The sequence below is a fragment of the Gigantopelta aegis genome, chromosome 9 (assembly GCF_016097555.1).
Source record: "Gigantopelta aegis isolate Gae_Host chromosome 9, Gae_host_genome, whole genome shotgun sequence".
NCBI lineage: Eukaryota > Metazoa > Mollusca > Gastropoda > Neomphalida > Peltospiridae > Gigantopelta > Gigantopelta aegis.
In genome coordinates, this window is record NC_054707.1 from 50,577,516 (window position 1) to 50,595,983 (window position 18,468).

At 37.4% G+C, this 18,468-nt stretch overlaps 1 protein-coding gene across 1 annotated transcript in view; it reads right to left on the bottom strand.

Annotated features, from left to right (window-relative positions):
* LOC121381022 (LARGE xylosyl- and glucuronyltransferase 1-like) overlaps positions 1 to 18,468 on the bottom strand; it is a 40,457-nt gene that overhangs the window by 21,884 nt on the left and 105 nt on the right. The gene's annotated exons all lie outside the window — the stretch shown is intronic.

Genomic DNA, 18,468 nt, shown 5'->3' on the forward strand with positions numbered 1-18,468 from the left:
CCACAGACAGAATAGTACATACCACGGCCTTTGATGAACCAGTCGTAGTGTACTGGCTGGAACGAGAAATAGCCCAACGGGCCCACTGATGGGGATCGATACCAAACCGACTGCGCATCGAGCGAGCACTTTACTACTGGGCTATGTCCCGCCCCACTCTGCATGGAATGAACAAATGAACAGAGAAGACAAACTTGTGAGAGAACGAATTCCAAACAGTTAAATTACTGCTTTTCAGTTATATTTTATTATTTCTGGAAAAGGCAACATATGGAATGGTGATTTTTAGAAATCTCTAGAGCAAACATCCATCAATTAGCAGAACAAATGGTAAAATAAAAAATTACAGACTGTAAAAGTTGCACCTGTATTCAGTGGTCACTTTTGACTACTAATTTGTGTGGCCGCTTTAGACATGTTTGACAGTATTGGGTTAATATCTTCTTTTTGAGTATTTTATTATTTGAGATTAAAAATTCAAGTCTCCCTCCTGTTAAAAACTTCGCCCTTTCAAAAGTTTGAGAGAGAAGTGACTTCGCTCTATGATTAAGACCTCGTGTGATGCCTGTGCTACAATAGTAGGCTACTAATAAAATAAATATCGAAATAAAAATAAATCTGTTAAAAAAAACACACAAGAAAAACCAATTTTACCAAAATATAAGATGTACTTAGTTATCATAAATATTACAAAGCATAAAAAAAATTACTTATTGTTTATTACATTAATATTTGGATGGTTATGTCATCATACATGTACATGTAAGTCTTGGTGTCACTTTCGATCTTATCTGTTCTTATTTCATGCAAATAGCTTAAACTTAAAAAACATTACCAACAATGACAATCAATTAACTGACCTTTCGAATGGAAAATTTCACTGTTATCTATATATGCGCGCATGCACTCACATGTTAAGTGTGAGTTAAAATTACAAAATATATTTTGATTTTGTTTCAGAATAATGCAGGGCTCACCCTGGATCAAAAATACCTGTAGCCAAAATATTAGCCAAATGGAATTTTTATTAGCCATATTGAAAATGCTGTAAAGGTAGGGTCAACTCAAACAAGAGCCTTATATGTTGGAAAGTAAAGTTTGTTTTATTTAACGACGCCACTAGAGCACATTGATATTTTAATCTTATCATCGGCTATTGGATGTCAAACATATGGTCATTCTGATACTGTTTTATAGAGGAAACCCGCTGTCACCACATAGGCTCTTCTTTTATGACAGGCAGAAAGGGATCTTTTATTTGCACTTCCCACAGGCAGGATAGCACAAACCATGGCCTTTGTTGAACCAGTTATGGATCACTGGTCGGTGCAAGTGGTTTACACCTACCCATTGAGCCTTGCGGAGCACTCACTCAGGGTTTGGAGTCTGTATCTGGATTAAAAATCCCATGCTTCAACTGGGATCCGAACCCAGTACCTACCAGCCTGTAGACCGATGGCCTAACCACTACGCCACCGAGGCCGGTCTATGTGTTGGAAAGATGCATACCCAGACCACTAACACATACTGACACTTTAACAAATGAAAAACACGTAATTTTAGAGTTAATAAAAAAACCGTGATTATTCCTGCTAACTGGGGGCAGCCATTTTGTTTCGTTTTTGTGACTTGTGGTGGTATAGCTTGGGGCGAAGTGACGTCAGCTCCGTCCATCTCCTCTATGCACAGTGTAAACAAATGCTCTAATTTACGACAAGGTGCTTCGCTTTCATCAACCTGACTTGTAAAACAACATAAATGACTTGATAGTATAATAAACTATTTAATTAAATATAATTCAATTTGCATCAATAGAATGAAATGGAGTTACTAGTATTTTTCTTAAATCCAAAGAAAAAATGCATATTATTAGGCCTATTGGTAGGGTAAGTTCGAGCAAAAATTACCACTCACGATACCCAAGTGATACTTTTCTTTTCTCTGGGACGATGTAATTGGTCAGTTTTGTGATTTTAGATGGGAAAGTCTACTTAATCAAGGGTTTTACAGAATTACTTACAGTAATAAAGCAGGACAATTTGAAGGGTATCCGTGCGGTTATCACACAATACCCTGTGATCTTATTAAAAGATGCACGTCTTTTATAGTGTCTAGACACAGTGTCTGGGGACCGTCTTAATATACACCTGCCAATCAGGAACCACAGGTACAGGCCACGGAAAGAAAAAACCAATTAACTAAGAAAACACTCCGATTATTATTTCAGTACATGGGTTAATTTATGTACAAAACATAATACAGTTATTTCAACACTTTGACAATGGTGGTTCATTTTGTATTGAAAAATAATATATAATTGTTGTTGGCTTACTGGGATGGCTATTATTACAGAACATTACAATGCATCCGCAAAAATCAGGTATGTTTTGTTTCTTCAGTTTGAAGACTAATTCCTGACGTGACATGTTAGGTATTACGTAACCACCAGCTCGCCAGAGGGCGTATTCACTGCGCCATTATATATAGTAGCCATCACATTTAACCGTTTTATTAATTAACTAGTGTTTTACCTAACTTGTTTTAGCATGGTGCAGCACCATGCCTCAATAGTCTAGCATCATCTTGCCTCAATCAGCGCCATGCTGCCCTGAGATTAAACAAGCCTTTTTCAGTAATTAATTCTAAAATTGCCTTTATAAAACACCCCAAAAAGTATTATTAATTAATAAAATATGCATTTAATATCTTTTGCCATTCATTAATTAAAGCAAGCACACAAATTACATTAATGTTTATTTTAATTAATTTGTTTTGTATTTTTAATGAAGAATAAGTGCCCCGAAAATAGTGAAAATGCCCAAAAGTGTTTGGTCTACCATGCCTTGCCTAATTTCTAGGGAAATTACTAATTAACTATATGATTATCCTTGTTCATATTAAGCAATGATGTGCATTATATATCGTTGGATATGCATACCAGGCCAAATGCCTTAATTGTCCCCTCCTTTAAATATGAATAAGAAAATGCATCTTTTTTAGCTGTGTACAAACTGGAATAAATCTGAATAACAAAACCGTATTATCTGATCAAAATCAAAGACAGCAATGGGGGTAGGGGCAGTTAATATATTACTTCGATTTTTCAGCGGGGGGGGGGGGGGGTTGATGCATTATCTTCAGAGTTGGAAGCCAGTAGGTACCTGTACACCCACACCCACTTCTAAGGCCTATAACATTAAATTAAGATACAGAAATATGGGGGGGGGGGGGGGGATGTTTATGGAGGGTGTTTTTTTTCTTTTCTTCATTTGTTCCCAAATAAAAAAAATAGAGTTTTTTTTTTAAATATAGAGCTCATTATTTCTTTAAATAGCAATCTTTATGTTAGTTTGAATTGCTCTTTTTTTTTTATTACTTTTTTAAGTAACCCACCCCAAACAATTTCATAATTTGTGCCATGTTGTTGCTGTTGATTATTTCAGCATAGTGTTAAATGCTTGTTGTGATTTCTGCTTGTAAAATGCCTCTAGGCTAAGAATGCTGACTTCACAGTATATATTCCATTTATTAAAAAAAAGTTAATAAAATTTAAATTTAGTCTTTTTTAATCCAGCTAACTTATTAAATGTCACCTCACAGTCTTACAAATTTATATCCAACATTATCTAACAAATATGATTATTGTAAACTAATTTTATTCAGTGTATGTTTAACTGCAATTTGTATAAATACTGCATGTTCATTGCCCGCAATCACGATCTGCATGCATGCTCTCGACCATGGGTACGAAATTAACAAAGACAAAGGAAATAAACGAAACTGTAGTTAGGTATTTACTGATGCGAACAACTATTGTTTTTCTACAAATTTACATCAAGATTGACTTCTGTGTAATCGTATTGTTTAATGTCTGCAACGATGTCTCTTGGCACATGGATATCAGCTGACTCTGAAGCGTGACATATATTCGTGCCGAGAGCTGCAGGGCTCACGTGAGGTCAAAATCATAGAGCGAAGCCAGACCCTAAAACTGATGGTTGCCCAACAGACTACCTTTGTCAAATTCTTAATTACCCTTAGCCAATAAAGGTCGCCCGTGTGGCAACTGCTAATTTTCAACCCTGGTTATTAGTTGTTAATGGTTAGTGAGAGAAAAGAGTGTGTAGTGGTCTTGAGTCGTTAAAACCTGCTCTGGATGGGAGATGGTACAGAGCTGCGAACCATGTACCCACCAGCCTTATTCTCGGAACCAAACATACAGGTACTTTGACCCCTGGCCGCCACTGTTTATCACATGACGCGGTGAAGCTTTTCCTTAGTTACCTATGGTTTGATAATGAATTGAGGCAACTTTTGTCGATCATTTACAGCAGTTAACGGCCATGGTGCCTAAAAAACGTTGTGCAGTAGGCTGCATAGATCATAACATGATGTTAAAAAAAATATTGTTTTATTAATTTCGAAAAGATGAGACCAAACGCCGCTTCTGGGTAGATGCACTAAATTGTGACAAACCTGATGGAACGCCATAGCTTCCCACACAGAATGTGACTACGATGAGTTTAAAGTTGTTGCTTGTCGACACTAACCGACGTTAATAGCAACCAAAATGGTTAAAGCATGTGCAATGATAAAATTTCCACACTATACTGTAAATAAAATACACAATTCCATCGACATCCATGAAAAAAAAGAAATAGATGCAGTGTTCTACACTCGGTTTTATAACTTAGTCTTCTTTGGCTAGTGGACAAAAAAAATGTACTAGCCAAGCTTAAAATGTTACTCGCCACAGTGTGACACTACTCATTTTGTATCATTTATGAATGTGTTGTAACCATCATAACATTATAGATGACTTATGCTGCTAAATTAAATAAATAGCTTGAAACAGTGAAATTGATTAGTTTTCACTCAATCATGAATTTGAAATGAGGACCATTTCAGAATTGATCGCATGAGGGAGGTGGGAGGGACTGTAATTATAATTCTATGCCTCATATGACTGGTATTGTTTTTCCTATATATCCGACCGTTTAACTAAAATATTATTTTGTAGGTGGTGGGTATACAAAAAAACAAAACTGTCTCCCCTCATTTGATTTATGCCAGCAACATGCTTGCTAATTTTTCTACAATAGGTATAGTGCATTGTGTCAGTATTATCGCCATGTTGAAGCCACAGAAACTGAAGTTTCATTAAATTTTCTAAGTTTTTTGGCTGGCTCTGTTTCGGTTTCAGCTGCAGATTTCTCAGATTGGCCTCAATTAATTTGACTTTTCAGTATTTGTTTCACCTGTCTCTACTTCTTGATTAGCGTTTGAAGTTTTAGATTTTCGTTTTCCTAAAGAATTGTAATATTTTAACATTTTGCCGCTTTGAAAGTTTTCGCCGTGCTTCTACATGGTGCTGCATTCGATTTGAACGATTGTACGTGCGTAATGGATTAGCAGATCAAACGCAACACTTGTGTCCGTTCAATAATTACATAGTGGAAACTTTGGCAGGTTTACATTATTCGGTTTGAAATTATTATTATTATTTTTTTTTTTTTTTTTAAATAAATAATTGATCAAAAATGTATCTAATAGAAAATATGGCCATGTATGGTTGCCGGTATTTAGTTTATGCTTTAAAAAAATAACTTTGTTTTAAAGACGTTGTCGATAAGTAAGTCTTGACCAATAACCCCTCCCCTCCCCCATAACATTTGTAACGCATCGCATGGTGCATCAAAGAGCGTTAAGTAATTGTTGAAATGCTCATTTTGTAATGCATTGTTTAATAATCAGTCTCCTTTTTGCACGTTTGATTACAATGTATATGGTATGAACAGTGAGGGAGCAACCTTTATTAGATTTTCTACTCATGCTCTTCAATTGAATGCAACCACCACTAATGTACCAAAGTGAATCAGTTATGTATAGTATAATACAGTATTCGGAACTTCTTTATTACATACATGATCCAGAAATCGATATTAATTGAGATATTCCAAATGGTTGTCTGCATTAAAATAACACACCAATCAAAATATCTCGATTGTTTTCGCAAGTATCTGGATTGTTTTCACCATATCACTAAAATCAACGATGAGTTCCGAATTGTACTGACAATTAATACGGAATTCACAGTGATCAATCGGACAACTTCGTAAATAGCGAAATGTCCCGACTGCACAATGATGTCAACAAATTTCATTTGTTTTCACTGCTAGGACTCTGAACGCACATGGCAAATAATTTAATACTTAGATGTTTTTGGGCGACGATAATAAATTCAATCAGTCAGCGCAAACATTTTGGTCGCATTGGCTACCATTTTGGTCGCAACGTAGAACAGTGTGTGTGTGTGTGTGCAATCTGCTTCAGCAATTACCTGCAATAAAATGGTCATGTGCCATATCTGATATTTGTTTTCCTTTCTGAAAACGCTGTTTGATATGGAGAATAATATAGCATTTAACCATCTCATTCATACATTTTCCTATAATATGCTACATAAGTGTATCTATACAAGAGGTAATTTAACCCAGGTTAAAGCAACTTGGGTTAAATATGTGTAGTCTAGCAGAGGCATATTGATATAGATCAGTTTACTAAGTCATGATATTTGCCTCCATCTCCTTTCTCCAGTTGCATATTATCAAAAATTAGCTTTGTACGTATTACTTAAATTTGAATTGCAATAACAATTCCAATATAGCACAAGACTGAACAAGAAAATATCTGCAATATCCACTTTGACTAGATATAAAACAACACCAATATATATATATATATATATATACTCTTCAAAAAAAGAAACGCAAAACCACATTGTCGTAACATTTGGAGAATTGATTTCATTATTGAATGGTGAGTCCGATAATTACCAAATGTTGCAGGATTGTTCACAATTCACTCTAGTCCATTGTGAGTAAGTGATAGGACACACCACCAAGGTCAAGGTCATCTGGAGTCAATACCGGGTGTGGCCTCCGCGTGTGTTGACAACTGCCTGGCACCGCCTGCCCATTGAAGCAACCAGAGTACAGATGATGTCCCGGGGGATGGTGGCCCACTCGGCCTGCAAGGCTGCTGCCAGCTCAGGCAGGGTCTGGGGCTGTGGTTGTCGCTGTCGGAGGCGTCGGTCCAACTCGTCCCATAGATGCTCAATTGGGTTCAAATCCAATATTTTGGACTCGTAGAGGCCCTAATCATAACTATAAGCATATTTGTATATATATATATATATATATATATACTCTTCAAAAAAAGAAACGCAAAAGGGTACAAATGGGTTATAACTCCGATTTTATGTTTCCTACCGGTTCATGCTTTGTGAATATAAGGTCATTGCATGTCCCAAACACATTCCCACGGTTACATTCGATAAAACGCAGCTACTGTACAATAAAGTTCCAAAATGTGAATATTCGCAAAAACGCAGCCACGTGCAAACCATGTCACCACTGCACGTGCGTTGTCTGCACGTGCAACATGAACACCGACAGTATAAAAGTGCAGGGTGTTCGCTTGCCTGGCCTCTGTATCTGGCCGACAGTTGACAATCCAGGACATGCCACGTCTCAGTGAACCGCAGAGAAACAATGCCATCGGCCGACTAGACGCAGGCGAATCCAGAACGGCCGTTGCCAGGGCATTCCATGTGTCCCCAAGCACCATCTCCAGACTGTGGGACCGTTACCAGCAACATGGATCAAAACGTGACCTCCCTAGATCCGGTCGACCACGGGTCACTACCCCCGGGCAGGACCGCTACATCCGGGTACGCCACCTTCGGGAACGATTGACTACTGCCACCTCCACAGCCGCAGCAATACCAGGTTTGCGCAGGATATCCGACCAGACCGTACGGAACCGCCTACGTGAGGTAGGAATTCGTGCCAGACGTCCAGTTCGAGGTGTCATCTTAACACCACAACACCGTCGACTCCGACTGCAGTGGTGCCAGATTCATCGACAATGGCCTCAACTGCGATGGAGACAGGTGTGGTTCAGTGACGAGTCCCGATTTCTGCTCCGACGTCATGATGGAAGATGTCGCGTGTATAGGCGTCGTGGTGAACGTTATGCGGCAAACTGCGTGCAGGAAGTGGACAGATTCGGCGGGGGTAGTGTCATGGTGTGGGCAGCAGCCATCTCACACACTGGCAGAACTGACCTGGTCCACGTGCAGGGCAACCTGAATGCACAGGGCTACATTGACCAGATCCTCCAGCCACACATCGTTCCAGTTATGGCCAACGCCAACGCAGTGTTCCAACATGACAACGCCAGGCCTCACACAGCACGTCTCACAACGGCTTTCCTACAGAACAACAACATTAATGTCCTTCCTTGGCCATCGATATCGCCGGATTTGAACCCAATTGAGCATCTATGGGACGAGTTGGACCGACGCCTCCGACAGCGACAACCACAGCCCCAGACCCTGCCCGAGCTGGCAGCAGCCTTGCAGGCCGAGTGGGCCACCATCCCCCGGGACGTCATCCGTACTCTGGTTGCTTCAATGGGCAGGCGGTGCCAGGCAGTTGTCAACACACGCGGAGGCCACACCCGGTATTGACTCCAGATGACCTTGACTTTGGTGGTGTGTCCTATCACTTACTCACAATGGACTAGAGTGAATTGTGAACAATCCTGCAACATTTGGTAATTATCGGACTCACCATTCAATAATGAAATCAATTCTCCAAATGTTACGACAATGTGGTTTTGCGTTTCTTCTTTTGAAGAGTATATATATATATATATATATATATATATATATATATATATATATATATATATATATATATATACACACACAGTAGAATCTCATTGGCTCGAACACTGTCGGTGCATCAAAGTCTGTTCGATCCATCGGGTAGTTTGAACCATGCATTCGGCTGTTGTCGGGTGCTTCTGTTACACAAAAACAATCGGAACACCTAGCATATTTCCGTAGAAATGGCTTGGGCGAGATGGTCCGATTGACTCATGAGTAACGAAATCGCAGTCAAATGTCAGATGAGATACACTGGTAGTTTGTATTTATAAATATTTATTAATTTAAAAAATCGTTCTTTATTATGCTGTTGTAGAATCTTTAGTGATATATTGACAACGTTGAGTAAAAATGAAAGTGCTTGAAGCACAGGTGGAGACCCTTTACCAGTTATTGTTGCAATCACTACATTACATTGATCTCTCATGTATTTCAAGTTAAAAACAAGATATGCCGACGCTCATGCATAGAGTAGCGATTAAAATGCTTAAAGTAAACCGGCGAGGCCTTCCTAGGCTCACCAATTGATTGGTGTTACATGCAAGGTTCATTCAGCTAACAATTATCGTAGTACAATTGTCTGTACTAGAAAGATAATTACCGATAGGTGCTAAATAAACAACAAGATAAGCCGGCATATGATCTAGGATTAATTCGTTCCACTTCTGAATTTATAATAACTTACTTTGTGACTGACGTGAAAGGGTCGATGAAAAATGTGTACATAAATAATTTTTTGTATTTCTTCAGATAGACTTAGTCGTTCGAGCTAAATAGGGTTTCATTTTACAGTTCGGACCAATAAAGTGGTTCAAGAGAAAGCTTCTGTTCGACACCAGGGGTATTCGACCAATCAGCACCAAAATAAAAGGGTTTAATAGAGAGAAAAAATCGAGACATTGTTCTTGGTTCGAGAATACCGGTAGGTTTGACCGTTGGGTGTTCGAACCAATGAGATTCTACTGTATATATATATATACTCACGGCCAAAAGAAACTTTACAAGTATTATATTTGAATTTGTAGAGAAACGGAAAATAATAAGAATAACATTATTTGTGATATTATTTAATAGTTCAATACCAAATGTAAATTATCAACAAAAGCAACGTGACTGCAGGTAACAATTACGTCATAATTTGAAAGTTACATGTGGGGTCAAAAACCAAATTTACACTGAAATGTCACACAATGAAGTCGAGCAAAATGAGGTATTTTAGACTCGATAATGTCTCTAATAACGTGTTTGACCCCCATGAGCTCGGATACATGCAGGCACACGTCTTCGCATAGATGTAGTCAGCCTTCTGTTTACGTCATTCGGGATGTGTCGCCATTCCTCAACTAGGGATTGTTGCAGTTGTTGTCTGTTGAGTGGGAGCTGTTGTCTCTGTCGAATCTGGCGATCAAGGTAGTCTCAAAGAGGTTCTATAGGTGACATGTCTGGAGAGCGTGCAGGCCATGGCAAGACGTTAACGTTGTTCTGATGGAGGAAGTCCTGAACAATGCGAGCAACGTGATGTCTCGCATTATCCTGCTGGAACATGATCCCTTGAGGCTGTTGCTGTAGGAATGGCATAACAACTGGTCTTAGCACTTAGTAACATTGAGCGTTCAGATGGCCATCAATAATGACAAGTTCATTGGTCTGATCACCACAGGTGCCTCCCCACACCATCACACTACCACCTCCGAAAGGTTCGACTTCATTAACGCAACAACGGGCTGTACGTTCTCCTCTACACCTATACACTCTTATTCTCCCATCCCCACGGAACAGGCAGAACCTACTCTCATCGGAAAAGAGAACCCTTCGCCAATCACGAATCAGCCAACGCCTCACATGCCTGGCCCATCGTAGTCTAAGCCGACGGTGTTGGTCTGTCAGTGTGGTCCCACGGTAGGGTCTGTAGGCTATGATACCAGCAGCACGTAATCTTCGTCAGAAAACGATTACGTAGGATTAATGTTCGTAGGTATCGGTCATCCCGTTGAGTTGTGACACGTGGTCTACCCGTTCTTGGCCTGTCCTATGTCCAACCTATCTGTTGGTATCGAGTTACCAACAGCAACTCTGGAACATCCAAACGTCATTGCGACATGAGCGTTAGATGCCCCAACTTGTATCATACCTATGGCTCGATCACGTTGTTCTACAGTACGTCGTGGCATTCTTTTGGTGGTTTTCTATCAAATGCATACCCTACCAGTATCCTGGCTCATTTTAATACAATTATTGCACGGGTGAATTTCGTAGGTCCTGGAAAACGTGATTTCGATATTTGTTTTGCTCGGCATGAAAAGTATGCAACGCTATGTTTCAAACGTACTGTAAAAAGTTGGTTACGTTTGGGTGATTATTTATGCAATTGGTTACATTAGGTTATATGGATGTTTTCAAAAACTAAATTTTGTTTTCATTTGTAAAGTTTCTTTTGGCCGTGAGTATATATATTAACCATTATTTACTCAGGTAAGTTTTTGTATTTTATTAATAAATATACCATGTTAAACCCTATTATTAAAACATTTGTATGTTTGTTTGATGAGGTAACACTATATTTTAGTAGGTTGTAGACCATGACATGAAAATAACTGAGGGGAGATAGTAATTGCTCCCCTAATTTAGATTATGAGGGGCAATTTAAAATATTAATATTCACATGTCAAAGGGAGCTATATATTATTCTCCTTGAACTAATCTCAGGGGAGTGATGGGTAGCTAGAGAGAGATAATAACTCCCCTTAGATGACAAGGTCTGAGGTTGGCTATATTTTTTATTGCTATTTTCTTTTCGCCTGCATTCAATCGGTAAGGAAGGCCAATATCATGAGATAATTTCACAATTTGTTAAATCATTATTTCAAGAAACTTTTTTTTTTAAAGAATAAAAGAATGTATTCAGTGGAACATTTTCACTGTTGCCATTACATCTATATAATAAGAATGACAATAATAATACTGTAATTTAAAGTTTTTAAAGTAACAACTTTGCAATTGTTTAATTATTACATTCTATTTGGAAATAAAATAATTATGTTAAATCATAAAAATAATTATCTTGAATCATGCATATAAATTTTATTATTATACATACAAATTATATATTTTGTAGCCCACATCATAATTATTATAATATTAATAATTATCTTATCATTTCAAAGTTGTTAAAATTTACAATTAATATTACCTGAAAATTGCATCAACAAAAATTATATTCTGCCCAACCTGCCTCTAGTCAGGTCCCCTCAACATATAAGGTATACGGAAACACGTCGGTAATAAATATAGATTGTACTAATTCAGATTCCCATTGTTCGTTTCTCTTATATGACAACCCAAGCTGCTATAATACTCATAAGACATCCTGCAAAGTGTGTTAGCTACAGAAAATAAATGACAATATGCAAGGCATGCAAAATGTTAACATGATAACAGGCTTCGAAATTCACGACGGCTCCACGGCATTTGCCGTACTGCCTTGTGCCTGTGCCGTGATACCTCAAAAATACCAGTTACTTTACGGCTATGAATAACCGTGCCCTTTTAATTGCCTGCCGTGGTGCCCCTTTTGTGTATGTTTTTTTCTTCTTCAAAACTTGTATAACCCTAACTTTTATTTTAAAACATTAAACATGCAAGAATTCGATGTAACTCGGTAGTGTTTATATACAGTTTTTTGGTCATGTATTATAATTGCACATCGAACGTAACAAATGATAAATTACGGTTGAAACGTACAGCGTTACGGGGGAAAACCCCACAGTAAATTGCCGAAAGTTTTAACGTCGTACATTTACGAGAAAAAAACGTAAATAGCCGAAAAAGAATCCCGGGGAAATTTTTTTTTTTTAAATAGGCTAAACCATGCCTAGAAGAAAAAGAAGACTAAAGATGACAAAAATTGCCAAAACGTTTTCATTATTTCAGGTAAAAATTATTATTATTATTATTATTAGCTATTTAAATGTCAGCTGCATTCAACCAGACCGAGTGGAAGAACGTCCGCTAGACTGGTCTATGCGCTTCACAATAAACCAAATGGCCACGTTGAGAACCAGTCAAATAGTTCACGAACGTTAGGTCTCACTACACAGATGTCATCTGCCATTGAAACCCATGTTAAACTGCCCAACTTCAAGCGAAGATTGCCCATAGAACGGGTTCTCGTTGGCACTAACAACATACAACATTGCAAACATACATTATATAAGCATTTATTTTCACTCCAAAATTGAGAACATTTCCGTCTCAGTTTTTTGCTATATGACCGCATCTGGCTGTAGTACCGGTCCGAATAGGTGGTTCATTAACCGATTCACTCCGGCTGTCACTTGCGCTATATACCCATGTCCCAAAAGGTCGATGCACAATATTACAAAATAACATGGGCAAAATACAGCCAGAAGGCTTACCATTAAACATACATATTGTTTTAATTCTTCACCATTTGCTAGAAGTGAATATGTGACCCATAACATGTGTCCCAAATTAGGAACTATAGTGGACCGTGATGAATGAACTGTCACCCGGAAGTGATCTGTGTAGTGAGACCTTAAAGTCTAGTGACCGATTTTGTCAAACTTGGTTTGAAGTCAGTTTGATAATTTGGGTCATTTACACCATGAAAAGCTATACTAGAGCCATGTAACTTATGAACTCTAACCAATACACCAAAAGATAGATGCACCATACCATGCAATAAAACTTCATATCACATTGTTACTCCTTGGTCATCCACACAATAGATGGTCATCAAACAAGCAGCCACTATATCGTAATGTATGACCTTGTTGGTAGTTCTGATATGGGGAACATACCAAGAAGCTAATTATCTAGTTAGTTCATTAAAAATATTAGTTTCCATCAATTGTTGCTATGGGCAACAATTGTTTCATAATGAAGTGTTGAAATCCTGTGTTTTTCTGTATATTTCAGCATGAAGATCCACATATTATTAATGGCAGATACAAATTCTACTTTCATAGTAGAATACTATGTTATATATTCACAATACCATCAAAACTGTGTGTCATTATGACTGTACATTCGAAAAAATGCATTATGCACAAAATCACAGAAATTAGGGTGAATTTGGATATTGACCTTGTGACCTTGAATTTTGACCTTTTACAATAAGAAACTCAGTGTTAGACACTCAGATCAATTTATTTATTACATGTAAGTATACTAGAATATACATTTTGACACACACACCCCTAAAAAATAAAAAGAAAAGAAAAAGAAAAAACTAAAAAAATAAATAAAATTGACATGTTTGCAATATTTACCCAAATAGGGCCCCCATACACTTGGCTGAAATCCACATCGATGTAATTACCTTTTATAAGGATGCTACACTAGTACATTTTCATTTTGGCTTGCTAAACTTATATATTTTGGGATAGACAGTAATTTCATGTTTTACATTATGGTCTCACTACACAGATGTCATCTGCCATTGAAACCCATGTTAAACTGCCCAACTTCAAGCGAAGATTGCCCATAGAACGGGTTCTCGTTGGCAATAACAAAAATACAACATTGCAAACATACATTATCTAAGCATTTATTTTCACTCCAAAATTGAGAACATTTCCGTCTCAGTTTTTTGCTATATGACCGCATCTGGCTGTAGTACCGGTCCGAATAGGTGGTTCATTAACCGATTCACTCCGGCTGTCACTTGCGCTATATACCCATGTCCCAAAAGGTCGATGCACAATATTACAAAATAACATGGGCAAAATACAGCCAGAAGGCTTACCATTAAACATACATATTGTTTTAATTCTTCACCATTTGCTAGAAGTGAATATGTGACCCATAACATGTGTCCCAATTAGGAACTATAGTGGACCGTGATGAATGAACTGTCACCCGGAAGTGATCTGTGTAGTGAGACCTTAGACAAACGTTTGATGGCTGAACTTGGGACTGTTGTTATCGATATTCTTCATGACAAATTTTGAAATTATAAAAAAAAGTCTGTCCCATCATTCTATAAAAAATGTTTTTTGCTATTAATTTCAGTTTTGTTTGACGTAACAAGAAAAGTAAAAGTGTATTGGAAATAACAAAACAATACTAATTTTGTGTGCAATTTACAAATCAATCGGCTTAGAAATTAATAACTTGTAGTAAATTTCATAGTAATAAAAAAAGGCGTTCTCTGTGGGACGGACTTATAGTTTTAATGTTTATTAGCCTATTGGACGGACCCATGCTAAACTCACTCGAATTAATGTATTCCCAATTAACTGAAACACTGAAATAAATGTGAACTGTTTAATGTTTGTGGTTATTCTTGAATATTCCGTTTATTTAATTATTACCCATGCTCAGCAGTTGATAGGCCTATACATCACTGGCGTAGGAAGCGAGGAAGGGGGCACTTTGTAGGGTTTCTAGACGTTTCGTACCCAAACACGTTCGTACCATACCGTTTCGTAACCACTAGCATACCAGTTCGTAACCAATTAAATAATGTCATACATTACACCTAACATTTTTTTTTTTTTTTTTAAATACACAATTATAATGTTATATTACAAACATATTGTAACATTTAGCAAAAAAATTGTTGTAATAATCACTCAGTATCTTTTATAAGCATTAAATGAGCAATTATGTGCTGTGCATTACTGAAGCATGCCGTTTCGTAACCAAAAAGCATACCTTTTCGTAACCAAAAATCATACCTTTTCGTAGTCAAAGAGCAATTTTTTTGTCTTGTGTCTTGTGGAATCGATTCCACAGTGCAGCGATGGTGTTTATTGTTATGCATAACCGTTCCGAGATATCGATCGGAATATTTCGCAAGACCGATCCTCTCTTCGTACGTATATATGCTCAAAACAAAAACATTCATACACACACACGTACTTACGTGCGCACACGCATGCACATATAACAAAAATATAATAAGATCTGATATCCCATGTTTTTGGAATGTGGACTTTTTTTTTAGGTCTAATAATGCCTACATTGTCCGATATAATACATTTTTGATAGAAGAATACAACTTTTTGTTTTAATTTATGCCTCTGTTTGGTATGCCTTTGGGTACGAACTGGTATGCCTTTGGGTACTAACTGGTATGCTTATGGGTACGAATCGGTATGGTACGAAACGGTATGGTTACGAAACGACCTGATACCCTTTCTAGCAGCATCAATGGTTTATATATTAATTTTATACGTGTGTCTGTGTGCCCACCCACCCCACTTTTGGGTATCTTCCTACAGGCTACACCCGTGTATATTAAATTCTGGGTACTAGGCCTAAGCAGTAGCCAACAACGAAAATTGTACCACGTCTTCTTCAAATGACCTTCACCTTTGCATGCAGAAAAAAAACGCGATGACTTGTAGTCTGTGCATGATCCTTGATTGTTTTGTTGAGATCGCACTTTGTTTTTTGGAAAATAAACTTACATTGTATGAGATGACTGGAGTTACGATAATACGATATATTTTCCTCTATGGGCCTACAGTATTTAGCAGTTTGTAATAAAAGCTGTTTAATCGCCACACGTTACCCATGCTTGAAACCTTCGTGGTATAGGAGCATGTTAATTTTTTTTTTAACAAACACGTTACCGTACTGTCATGCGATCTCGTGTGTCACCAATTACCGTGGTACCTAATAAGAGCACATGTTAATGATTCCAATTTCAAACAAATTAGTTATGCTCATATCCATTCAACGTCCAGGCATGTCTAGTCTGGGTCCAGTCTCTAATAATGCCAGTGATTGGGTCTAGGGCACGGCGTAAGAAGGTGCCAAAAAGTGGGGTGGGGTGTATAAAAACCATCGCTGCTGCCCCCCCCCCCCCCCCCCCCACGCACATCCCCCTCAACCTCCATTTAACACACACACACACATATATATTAATCCATAAATGCTGAAAACATACTCAAGAAAATAGGCCATGGTGTCCGACAATGTTTACGTTTTTGTGGATACGGTCACATGACAGAATGGGATTTCCCTCCATTTTTTATTCTATAATTAAATGGGTTATTTAGTTAATCTTATTACAATTATGTTTGTTAGAGAAAAATTTGAAATTAGAGTGGATTTTTTTTATTATTGTTAAATATAGAATTTACAACAAAAATAATATAAAGATTAAATTTTTAAAAACCTAAATGATTTGGTTTGAACATTTATTTATTTAATTATTTGTATTTCAAATAATTTAACACTGAACATTTCATCCCTTTTCCTAAAGCTTTGATTGTATTGTTCTGAAACGTAATACACATTCTCTTGGTAGTCTCCACAAAATAGTAAAGATGTCTAAATTTGTAAAAACGTTGTTGTTGTTGAGGTGTTTTTTTAATTAATGAGATTGTAAAGTGGAAATAGAAATCTTGATTGGTTAAATCTGAAACTTAGTACCTGTATTCTACAATGATTCTCTGGAGATCTACTTTTATTATAGATTATTTTATTTTATTTCTTTAATGTTAACTGTCCAGCCATTCAAATATAATTTTCTTTCAGTCATACTCCATCTGCTCAGATGGTCCGAAACCAGTTGACTTTGATCCATTACCTGCTGTAATGAGATGGAACAGCAGCAGTGTTTGTTCAAGGAGACCAGATACGTCATAATCTCTCTCCACCAAAGTCGTCTTTAAGGACACCACAAAAAAATTAAAATACTATTTTGTTTAATGACTCCACTACAATACTTTGATTTATTGATGAATGACCAATTTAACAGAATTACAGATAAATGTATTTTTTCTGGTTAATTCGACTTCCTAAAAAAAAAAGACCGCCTTGGTGCCCTTTGAAAATGTATGAACGTAGCCTTTGTGCCTTTTAGGTTAGCCTTGGTGCCCTTCATTTCCTTGATTTTTAAAGGCTATTATAGCCTGCCCTTTTAACACCGAATTTCGAGGCCTGTGATAACTTTATTCTATGTTAAACAGTAATCAGTAAGGCTTTGCTTCACCCTCAAAGCCTGGATGATCGATAACTAGGCCGTGTGACGTCACGCCGGTTCCGAGAATGGCTTAATCGCAACACCACCAAGACCGGTGATATTGATAATTGAGCAAAATGTTCCTTGCAAAGTGTTGTCTGTCATGTCTTGCCAAAACACAGTGCTTCTAGATTATGGTAGCTCCACTCCCATGGCTAGTGATATTCAATGTTGGGCTAGTAAATAACTACTATTGCCATGCCTGACGGCTAGGGGAAAAAAGGTCGAATGTTACAGTTAAGTCTATTTTGTAAATATGAATATCCTGTCCCCACCTCAACCACCCATTGTTAGTGTTTTCTAGGCTCTATTTCACTCTTTAGGTGACATATCTCATTATTACTATTATTTAGTAGAGTAGGGATAGTTAATTTTTAATTGTGGCTAGTACATTTTTTAAATCACTGATCCCATCATACCCATTATCCCGTGGCTAGTGGATTTTATAAAAATTCTAGAAGCCCTGCAAAACACTAGTAAAAACATCATGGATATACAATTAAGTAAAGAATACAAGGAAGCTTGCCTGGCATACTATTTTCATGAAATCGGTAAAATGTTTTGGTATCTGACGAATGACTGAAATGCTGACTGGACCAGCAAAGACTGAAAGAGCTTAGACTGTTAGAGTTAAGAGTTGAAAGACTGAGGCAAGCTGAGTGAGGTTGATCTGATGTGGGGAAATTGAAGGTTTGCTCACTGAATGAAAAGTAACAGAAGCACTTAACTGATTTCA